Source organism: Mastigoproctus giganteus, chromosome 10, assembly GCF_048544385.1.
Source record: "Mastigoproctus giganteus isolate SK-2022 chromosome 10, ASM4854438v1, whole genome shotgun sequence".
In the NCBI taxonomy this organism is placed as follows: domain Eukaryota; kingdom Metazoa; phylum Arthropoda; class Arachnida; order Uropygi; family Thelyphonidae; genus Mastigoproctus; species Mastigoproctus giganteus.
This window is the reverse complement of record NC_143584.1, coordinates 159,007,510-159,018,144: the sequence shown is the minus strand read 5'-3', so window position 1 is coordinate 159,018,144 and position 10,635 is coordinate 159,007,510. Positions and strand designations below refer to the sequence as shown.

The 10,635-nt window shown below is 35.8% G+C and overlaps 1 long non-coding RNA gene across 2 annotated transcripts in view; it reads left to right on the top strand.

Annotated features, from left to right (window-relative positions):
• The first annotated feature begins 3,836 nt into the window (after window positions 1-3,836).
• LOC150079413 (uncharacterized) overlaps window positions 3,837-10,635 on the top strand; it is a 48,022-nt gene continuing 41,223 nt past the window's right edge. For both annotated transcript variants that reach the window (XR_016547584.1, XR_016547585.1), the window contains exon 1: window positions 3,837-3,905. This is a non-coding gene — a long non-coding RNA (uncharacterized LOC150079413). The remainder of the gene's footprint in view (window positions 3,906-10,635) is intronic.

Genomic DNA, 10,635 nt, shown 5'->3' with positions numbered 1-10,635 from the left:
GATGGAAATTTGTTCCAACAATCAACCACATGCTAACTGAAGGCAAATTTCTACACATCCTGCAACCATCCTTACAGCCTTAAACTGCGATCAGATCTCCCCACAGGTGCCTAGTCTCTAGACGCTGCAATTTGTGATATGAAGTCGTACCTGGTAAGTGTACCCTTTTGTTCCTCTTCTCTGCAACAACTCCAACAAATCCACATTCTTCCACAAGTAAGGCTCCCTGACCTGTACACATTAATCAAGACAGGATAATTATCCTCCTTATCCTTGGTGGAAAAATTCCTCTATATCACTGACAAAACCACATGGGCTGTCCTAGCAACCCACTGCACTGCATTGCTCATAGATTCTCATATCTGACTGTACAATTACCCTCAGTTCCTTTCCATTTCCCATTATGCCGAGTGTGTTACAACACAGTTGGTATGTTCTATGATTGCTGCTACATGCAGTACCTTGCATTTGTTAATTTTAAACTTGAATTACCACTTCTCAGCCCATCTGCTCAACTTTTTTGGACCTTTTTGTAGTAGCATACCCTGATTACTGTGATTAACAACCCTGTCAACCTTCATATTATCTGGAAACTTAGACATTAAGTCTGACATGCCTTCATCAATATCATTAATGAACTTAGAAAACAACGAGTCCAGCACTGGGGACCTCCACTAATAACAGTAGTCTAAGAAGAGCTGTGCCCATTGATAACCCTCAGTCTTATGCCACCCAACCATCCCTTTATCATAGCTGTAACTTGCCCCTAATGCCACACTGCTCCAATCTGTATGCAGAACAATGTCAAAAGCTCTTCTGAAGACTAAGTATATGATGTCAAAATTATTTTTTGCATCCAATTCCTTTGTTACTGCTTCATAGTATCCAATCAAACTGGTCAGAAAAGACTGCCCCTTAGCAAAACTATGCTGTGATTGTAGTATAAGTGCATTCCTGTCTAGATGGTCCTGCTTTACTTCTTTAATCGGTGACTCCAATAATCTTTACCCTGGAACAGAAGTTAAGCTAACAGGTCTGCAATTACTCATGTCATCTTTAGATCCCCTTTAAGAATTTGGGAATACATTGAGACCTCTCCTGAATTCAAAGATGCTCTCATAATTATGACTAAGGGTCTGCTCACCTTCTTCGCTGCCCCCTTAATACAACTGGACAGATCCCATTCACCCCAAGTGTCCTTTTTTATGTTTAGCTTCAACAATTTCTTTTCCACTTTTCTCTGTAATCACAAAATCATTTACCTCCCCTTCAGAGTTTGACAAATTTCTAGCATCTCCCTAAAGAATTTCTCATTTCTGAATGTAGATGCAAAATACCTATTCTGTTTGCCAGCAACCAAAGCAGGATCATTAGCAATTAAATCACTCATATCTAGTGGACCAATATGATTCATCCTCTTCCTTCTTGGTGTTTACATAAGTAAGGGTGTCTTTACTGCTTTTCTTTGCCATAGAATTCTTGGAATATGTCTTAGCTTGCCTAACCTTTTTAATCTATTTCATTTAAGATATTCCCAGAGGCTCACATCTGGTGAGTACAGGCTTGGCAAACCCAGGGTCCTGAGCTGGTTATCATCATTCTTCTCTTTCTTGTGATTCCTTTTCTACTTCTGACTCTTGTTTTCTCTCTCTCTCTCTCTCTCTCAGGGTAATTCAGAATTTTTTTTTTTTTTTTTTTGGCAGGTGCAGCATAAGCCTCAAGCTTCCTTGCACCATATGGCTAATAATAATAATATTCAATTTTTGACTTGATTGTAGACTAATTTACATCTACTGTAGGCCTCTGTATCACCTAATAGTTTATAAACATAATCCCATTTTCCTTTATTACTAACATTTGCTAAAATGGGTTGCTAATTTCTGTACATTTTCCTCGCAGCAAACCTTCCTTATCTATTTCATTTAAGATATTCAATTGTCCTTTATAATTTAGTTGTGCTAGAAATGACAACTTATGAGATTTTAACACATGTATAATAATCAATGCTCTTCTTTCTTCTTGGGTTGATTATGAACCGTTATTGGATCCAAAACATCTGCCCAATTTTATAAAAAGATTACTATTATTTGGAATTTATTTTATGGCAACTATACACAGGGGATCACCTATTGAGTACAGGCTTGGCACACCCAGGGTCCTGAGCTGGATATAACTATTCTTCTCTTTCTTGGTGATTCCTTTCTACTTCTGACTCATTATTATTATCAGCTATGTGGTGCAAGGAAGCCTGAGGCTTATGCTGCACCAGCCAAAAAAAATTCCTGAGTTACCATGAGAGTGTCAAAAGTAAAAGGGAATCACCAAGGAAGAGAAGGATGATGATATACAGCTTGGGACCCTGGGTGTGCCAAGCCCATACTCACCAGATGTGAGCCCCTGGGGTGTTATTTTCTCTCTCTCTCAGTTTAATTCAGAATTTATTTTTTGGCTGGTGCAGCATAAGTCTCAGGTTTCCTTGCACCATATGGCTAATAATAATAATACACAATACTTTCCAACCAAAAACTATAATACTGTATTTATCATATGGAATTAGTGTTTTTATTGATTTAATGTTAATTTCCTATATATGCCCTTTCAAGTAATATCTATGTGAACAGTCACACAGTGGAGTGTATAAACTCACTAACTGTTTGTACGGAAGCCGATATAACAGCGCTCAGTTAATTGTTGACTGTGCATTTTTTGTGAAGATGAATACTAATGACTCCTGCCTTCCCGAAAATTTCCATTATGCAATAACGCTGTTGCAACGAAACAATTATAACCATCGGTAGTCTTGGAATACAAGTTATATTTTACATATACAATATGATTTTTTTCTTATATATATATGAATATGTCAAAGCAGATGAGTGTGATAATTCATACTGTCAATTTCTTTTTTCGCCGCTAGTAAACACCTATTTCTCCCAAGCCTATCTTCACCGCATTCCCAAATAATAATCGCTGCTCCCATTATAAATAAAACAAATCTTTTGTAGGCACATGATGCTCAGCTGTATGTGTACATAAAGTTAATATATATATATATATGCACGCCCACACGCATATATATATATATATACATACACACTAGCATATAACGTATACTCAATGCGAAATTCATAAGCATTATATAATGAACGGACGGATGGAAATATAATTTCTTTATGCTTACTATAAATTATAAAAAACAAACAAATATGCTACCTTATTTGAAAACAAAACTTGCCTTGCTTTCTGTATCTAAGTTGCTACCTAGTTCTGCCATTTTCTTTATAAAGTAACGAAACTAACCAAATGTACATCTAATCAAGTTGTACTTTCTTGAAAAATAACGCGCTGGTGACTAGGCATGTTAAGATAAACAAAATGCAGTCCCTTCTTCCAGGTATAACTGTATCCTATTTAAACTGACTGTCTGATCACATTCCCAGCTTATTGCTGTAAAACCGTTCTGTTTGTATTAAAATCCAATAGGATGAACGTATTAATAGGTTTATATTTTTATTATATGTGGGTGTAGCTAATCCAAAGGAGAGGAAACGTCATTAATCACATGCTTATGTTCTTTAAGCGCTCATTTTTTATTAAACCCGACTTTTCACAATGGCACATAAGTATTTCTCATCGCAACTTCAAATGTAAGTTTTATATTAAATACACTGTTTATATTAAACAGTTTTCTAATGCACACAACATCTTCCAGAAGAAAGTAACAGCTGCCACTTGTATTTTCGCGATGAAAAACAGTCAGAAAAGCTATTATCATAATTTATATAGAAGTGGGCAAGGACTTATGTATTGCATTTTTCAATTGGATATTTCTGAGCGCTGGTGTTGTTGGCTCTAAAATCCGTCAAGCAACTTCTCAGGGTTAGCAATTTCGATCTCATTAAAAGGTAAATTAATTTCATTTGTTAAATTTTATAGTTCACGATTGTCGTATTATTATATTTTTGTTGTCTATTTTATAAATATATATTGTTTTCTGTATTATTTCCTTCCGCAACATAATGCCGACTAGTGTAGCATCATTCTAGACTGCTAGGGTTCGAGACATAATGGCTGTTTCTGTAATAGAAGAAAGCGCATAACTGCTTTCGATCTTACTTGAAAATAAAATTGAAGACATGTTCTGGCAAACCTTGCATTCTGAAAATCCGTACTATAGTCCCATTTAAACAGCGTTAGGAGTTTTCTGTGTACGGACATGTGCTACTTGTTTGCTATATTTGCATAATTTATCTTATTGTATACTCCCATACTTCTGCTGATTATATTTGCATATCTAAATAGTTTATCAAAATTTTAAGCTATTATAGGTTTATGTTTCATATCGATGATTGGAGACGTGTTACGGGTTGTTATCTGGACCACGACGAAGCAGACGATTCGCTTAAAAATCATTGCAATATTAATATTTCGTACTAATATAAATTCAAAGTTCAGTAGAAAGATGCTCTTGCATATGAACCAGATATACACGTCATTAATGATAATCCTCATCTAAAAGGACTATTGAATTGGGAATATCATTAGTATTGTTTAAGATAGTTATATTTACTCATGAAAACATCAAAGCACGCACATATTTCAAGATAAAATATTTGAAAATAGGAGTGTTTTTAACCGTAGGAAAACGATATAATCATATATTGTGTGTGATGTCTTTATACACAAGGAACAAATTATTTTCAAATGAAGTTTTATGATAATTATAACATTTTTTTTTTAGTGGACAAAAAAAAAAAAAAAAAGAGTAACTACTATTTCGAAATATTTTATGTCGAATATGTACAAGTGGCGAGTATTGGATACAATATATGAATTTGTGTGTATGTGCGCGCGCTCTTTAATCTTCAATCCTGAAATGAAAAATAAAATTTTGTTGTTTTGTGGCTATTTTATCAGCAGGTGCAGGAAAATCATTTCCTATACTCAACACAAAGTTGCTATTTATTTCTCTGTTGTAGATCGTATCAGTATAACAAAATCAAGCAAGTAAACTTTTTTTTTTTTCACTTAGAAGCATTTAATATAATATAAATCATTAAGTATTAGTTATTTATTTTATTTTGTATTTATTTTTTATTATTATTTTGTCTTTTTCTTGAGTTGCTGTGTGTGATTATTTTTGATTGGACTATACTTTTTAATCATAATGAACCAAAAATTTCTTACTGCCATTAGTATTAGGAGTAATATAATATAAGTTTTTTCTGTTTTTTTTTATGTGACATCAAATTTTCAAGCTGTATGAAATGTGAATTATATTGGGAAATATTAATGTACACCAAATAATTCAGAAAATAAAATTTTTATTTGCCACACTACAAAATTCTTTTATGAATGTCACAGACTTGGGAATTATTATTATTATTATAATTTGACCTAGTTTTCTCTCTCTCTGGCATCATTTGACCCCTATTAAATTCTGTTCATTCTATAACATTAAAATTTAGCTTGTTTTCGAATTTAAGAGACATATTCTTTGAGAAACTTAGCTTGTTTTGCAATATTTAAGACACCATTTCCTTTGAGAAACATGTGCATTTTTCAACATATTTTATGGTTCATTTGGAATTGTAGAAAAGGACATGCTTGATCTTAAAAAAAATTCTTTGTGCATGACTATGCCATGTATAAATTATGTCAGTGCAGTACAAAATCCTGTCTCTTTAATTAACATGTCAGGACTTTTATTATCAAGAAACTACTTCAAAATACTTAATTTGTTGTGGATGCCCACATAGCTTTAAGAAATTCTTTAATGAAACAGACTGGAAATCACTGATCTGTGTGCCAAGTTAGAGATAGGAAATTCCTCTGTCTCCAATTGTACAAAGTATAAATGGGAATTTATTTATTAAAAACAACATGGAAGTTTGAATAAATTTAAGAAGGATTTAGAAAAATTGATATGTGTGGAGAGGTGATGTGGGAAGTTTTTTTTTTTTTTTTTTATTTCTTTATTATTTATTTATTGCTTATGCTATATAAGCTTGTTTCCTTGTATCATTTGCTAATATTAACATTTGAGACGGTTTCTTACCTCTGAGCTTTTGCTATAATGTTATCACCACAAAACCCATTCACTGAGATTGACATAATAACCTAAATAAGGTCCAATCAAGATTTTATGTAAAAGTCCACGTCTGTAGGGTTTGCTTACGTGCTACATACAATAGTGTGTTGCCACTATTAATGGTGGCTTGTTATGTAATCATGAGCTCACTCTATAGTTAACAGTGGTCCTAGTAATGTTCACCTGTGCTACTCATCTAGTCCTTTTATATTCCATAAAAAGAAATGGCCATTTCATAGATTTTAGAGGCTTATGCTCATTTATTGAAAATATTATGATGATTGAATATCTGTTAAGGCAATAAAATCACCTTTTTATTTCTTGAAATTCCGATATAAATATTCTAGGACATTTTAAAGGAATTAAACTAAGTGTTAGTAGGAAAGAACACAAAATATACTACATTGTTATCCTTAGATAACTTTTGATTATTTCCAAAACCTACAGTGATAATAAACTATAACTATACAGTATATTTTGTATTCCTTCCTGCTGACATTTCTCAAGGATGTTTAAAAGTGTGTCATCATTGGTAGGACTCTATTAAAATCAGTAACACAACTAATTGCTCATTACATATCATTATTATTATTAGCCTAAGAGGCCAGATGGTGTGAGTTAGTTTAGGGTTGTGTTATTATGTTATTCATCTGGCCACTTAGCCCAGGGACTGTGGAGGCCACAAACCCCTAGTTACCTTCCTTTGCCATGGGCAGACAGGCTGGGTCAGTAGGAAGAAATCGATTCTGGCGGGCGAACCCTGGAGTTAGTATTAGTAGAGGCATATGATGCAAGAAAGCAAGCTTATACAACATCAGCCAAAAAAAAAAAACCTTCCCATTTCACAAACCCATCCATTCGTTCCAAATGTTTGTCTAGTGATGCCTTGAATTTATTTAAGCTATCAACTTTCACAATGATAGATGGAAGTTTGTTCCAGCAATCAACTACCTGCTGGCTAAAGGAAAATTTCCACACATATATTCCACAACTGTCTTTCCTCAATTTCAGTTTATGCCCCCTCAGGTTTGTAATCTGAGGAAGAATCCCATCCGCATTGAGCCTGCCCAATCCATTCAAGGCCTTATACACCTCAATCAGATTGCCTCGCAGGTGCCTAGTCTCCAGATGCTGCAATTTGCAGAACTTAGCCTTTCTTCGTGAGAGCACTCCTTTGTTCCCCCTCACCTGTCTTGTTGCCTTTCTCTGTACTTGTTCTAGCAACTCCTACATCTTTTCTAAAATGAGGCTTCCAGACTTGTATGCAGTACTCAAGATGTGGCCTGACCATTGCCTTATACAAAGGGATAATCACCTCCTTATCCCTGCTCACAAAATTCCTGTATATCATTGGCAACACCCCATGACCTTGTCAAGTAGCTGAATATCACTCGGATATTCAGCTACTGTGACCATGTCAAATTAGACAGGAGAAACATACTGAAAGGTGTGGATCACTCACTTCCCTGCAAAACAGATGACTGCTTTACATAGTAAAGGGGAATCACAACACAGGTTGACCAGAGGCTAATTGCCTCTGGTCAACCTATAAATAATACATAAGTAACGAACTCTTTGCTGTTTTTCTTTACATCCTTTGCCAAAGATTTCTCATAATCTGCCTTTGCCTGCCTAACCTCCTTTGTGACTTGATTACAGACTTATATCTTCCATGGCTTCTGTGTCTCCTATTAATTTATATGCATCCCGTGCATTTTTCTTCTCTGCCACGAGCCTTATTAATTCATCTGACATCCATTTAGGCCCGAACCTTGAACAGTATTTCTTAGTTGGCATGAAAATCCTAGTAGCCTCCAAGATTAAGTCCCTGAAGGCTTCCCATTTGGAAATCAGCATTAGTAACGTCATCAGTTGATCCCACTGTATAGAATTTAAAAACTGTCTGAGACCACTGTAGTCACCTTTACAAAAGCAAAAACCCTTCTCCTTACCACTGATAGTAGTTACATCTTTAAGTAAATCCCACATCAGTACGCTGTGATCACTGCCACCAGGGCGGGTGCTAGGCTGGACGTCGCCCACCTACAAAGCTGAAATGGGTGCCCCTGCATTGAAAGGTGGGCGCCCCAAACATACTAACACTTCGAAACGGTGCCCACCTTGTAGTGGCACCCGCCTGCAATGCTGGCCCGCTTCTGCCAGCCATGACTGCCACCTAGCTGTTCCTTTATCTGCAGATTCTTAACGCATGAAGAATCGCTCCTGATAATCAAATCAAGAGTATTACTCTCTCTGGTTGCCTCTTGAACATTTTCCTGTAGAAAACAGTCATCCAATAAATCCACAAAAGTCTTGCTAGTGTGCAAGTGACCAATCCATAAGTTCCAGTAAATATCTGGAAAGTTAAAATCCACCATTATAAGACATTCTGATTTACTGGCCCACTCTATTTCTCTGCACAATTGCTAATTATACTCATCAGATTCATTAGGCCTGTAACACACAACTACTGTCATTTTCTGTTTTCCAGTGATTATGTCACACCACACTAACTCAACATTGCATTATCAACCAATGCCAATTGGATGCACTTCCTTAGATTTTGTTTCTTAACTAATGGCATAACCCCTCCTCCCTTCCTGTCCTGTCTATTCTTTCTGTACACATTGTACTCCCCAAATTCCAATTCTGCACTGCTTATATCTGTGTGGCACCAAGTCTCTGGTATCCCAACAATATCCACTTTTGATGTCGTGACCAGCACTTTAAATTCATCAAATTTATTTACTATAATCCTAGCATTGGTGTACATGCACCTGTTCTTACTCTTAGTTACCCTAACACAGCCCATGTATTTACTTGTTCCACATCTGTGTAAGGAATACACCTTAATCTTCTGACTGACTATGGAAACTGTATTGACTAGCAGGACTTCTCAGTAGGTGTGATAGGTGGCTGCATAGGTTTTCCGGGCACCACTAACGTTATGGAATGGTAATCCCTTTAACCCTTAATTCGCACTTTCTAACTGCCTAAAGTCCAGAGGTGGGAACAATTACAAGAGACTTAATAAAGTTCAGTCTCTTGTAATCCTCTACGGAAACTATTTTAAAAGTAATTACCAAGTAGAATTTTAAAAAATTTGCTATAAAGAAGTTCATTAAACAGCAGTCTAACTGTAATTAAATCAAAAACGAAGCAATTTTAAAACATAACTGGTCAATGCACCATTAAAATGCTGGGGATGGGGGCCCCTGCTTGCCCCACATTAGTTCCAGCTCTGAATACTCAATAATTGAATTTCAGAAAACTTTTGATACTGTTGCACATAAAAGATTGCTTTACAAATTGGAGCCATGTTGCATTAAGGGCAAGTTGCTGCAATGGAAAAAGGGGTGGTTGAGTGGGGGAAGACAGAGTAGTAATCAATGAACACTACTCTTCATGGTCTGATGTTATTAGTGGAGTTCCCAGGGTTTGGTGTTGAGCCCACTATTGTTTTCTATATTTATCAGTGATAATGATGAAGGCATATCGGGCTTAATGTCGAAGTTTGCAGATGATACAAAGGTTGGCAGGGAGGTAAATGACTGTATGCTACTGCAACAGGATCTAGAAAAATTAGGTAGATGGGCTGAGAAATGGCAATTGAACTTTAACATTGACAAATGCAAAGTACTGTCTATGGGTAGCAGTAATCCCAGAGTAATGTACCAATTTGTGCTACTACAGTCAGGGTAATGGATAATGAAAAAGCCCTGCAGGTAATTATGCAGTCGGATATGAAGTTCTCTGAGCAATTCAGACAAGTTGCCAGGACAGCTTGTGGTGTTTTTTCAATGATATACAGGAATTTTGCTAGCTGGGTTAGGGAGGTGATCATTCTGTTTTATCAGGCAATGGTCAGGCCATGTCTTGAATACTCATTTTAGGAAGGATATATGAATGAGCACAGAGAAAGGTAATGAGATTTCTGAGCAGAACAAAGCTGGTGCTCTTACTGAGAAAGACAAAAATTGCAGCATCTGGAGACTAGGCACCTGCGAGGTGATCTGATTGAGATGTTTTAGGCTTTGAATGGAGTGAGCAAGCTCATTGCTGATGGGATTCTCCTTCTTTTGCTCAGAATTCACACATGAGAGAATACACATTCAAATTGAAGGGCATTGCTGAAGTTTGCCTTTAGCCAGCAGGTGGTTGATTGCTGGAACAAACTTCCATCTGTTGTTGTGGCTATTGATAATTTAAATAAATTCAGGGAAGAACTAGACAAATTATTGGAGGGAATGAATAAGTGAAATCGGATGTGCTGTGTTTTATTTATTTATTTATTTTTTTGGCTGATGCAGTATAAGCATGCATTCTTGTATAATTTTCACTACTAATGCTAATGCTCTTCACCTTCAGTCATACCACAGAGGTCTACTATAAACCCCTATGATTTTTATATCTTTAAAAGTAATCCAACCAATTATGGCAGGCTAGATTGATATAGAAACTAGTAGGCTAAATTCGTATAGAAACATGAACAAAAATTCTATGCCGGTTTCTTTGAAACAATTGTTAATTATCTATTGTAATGG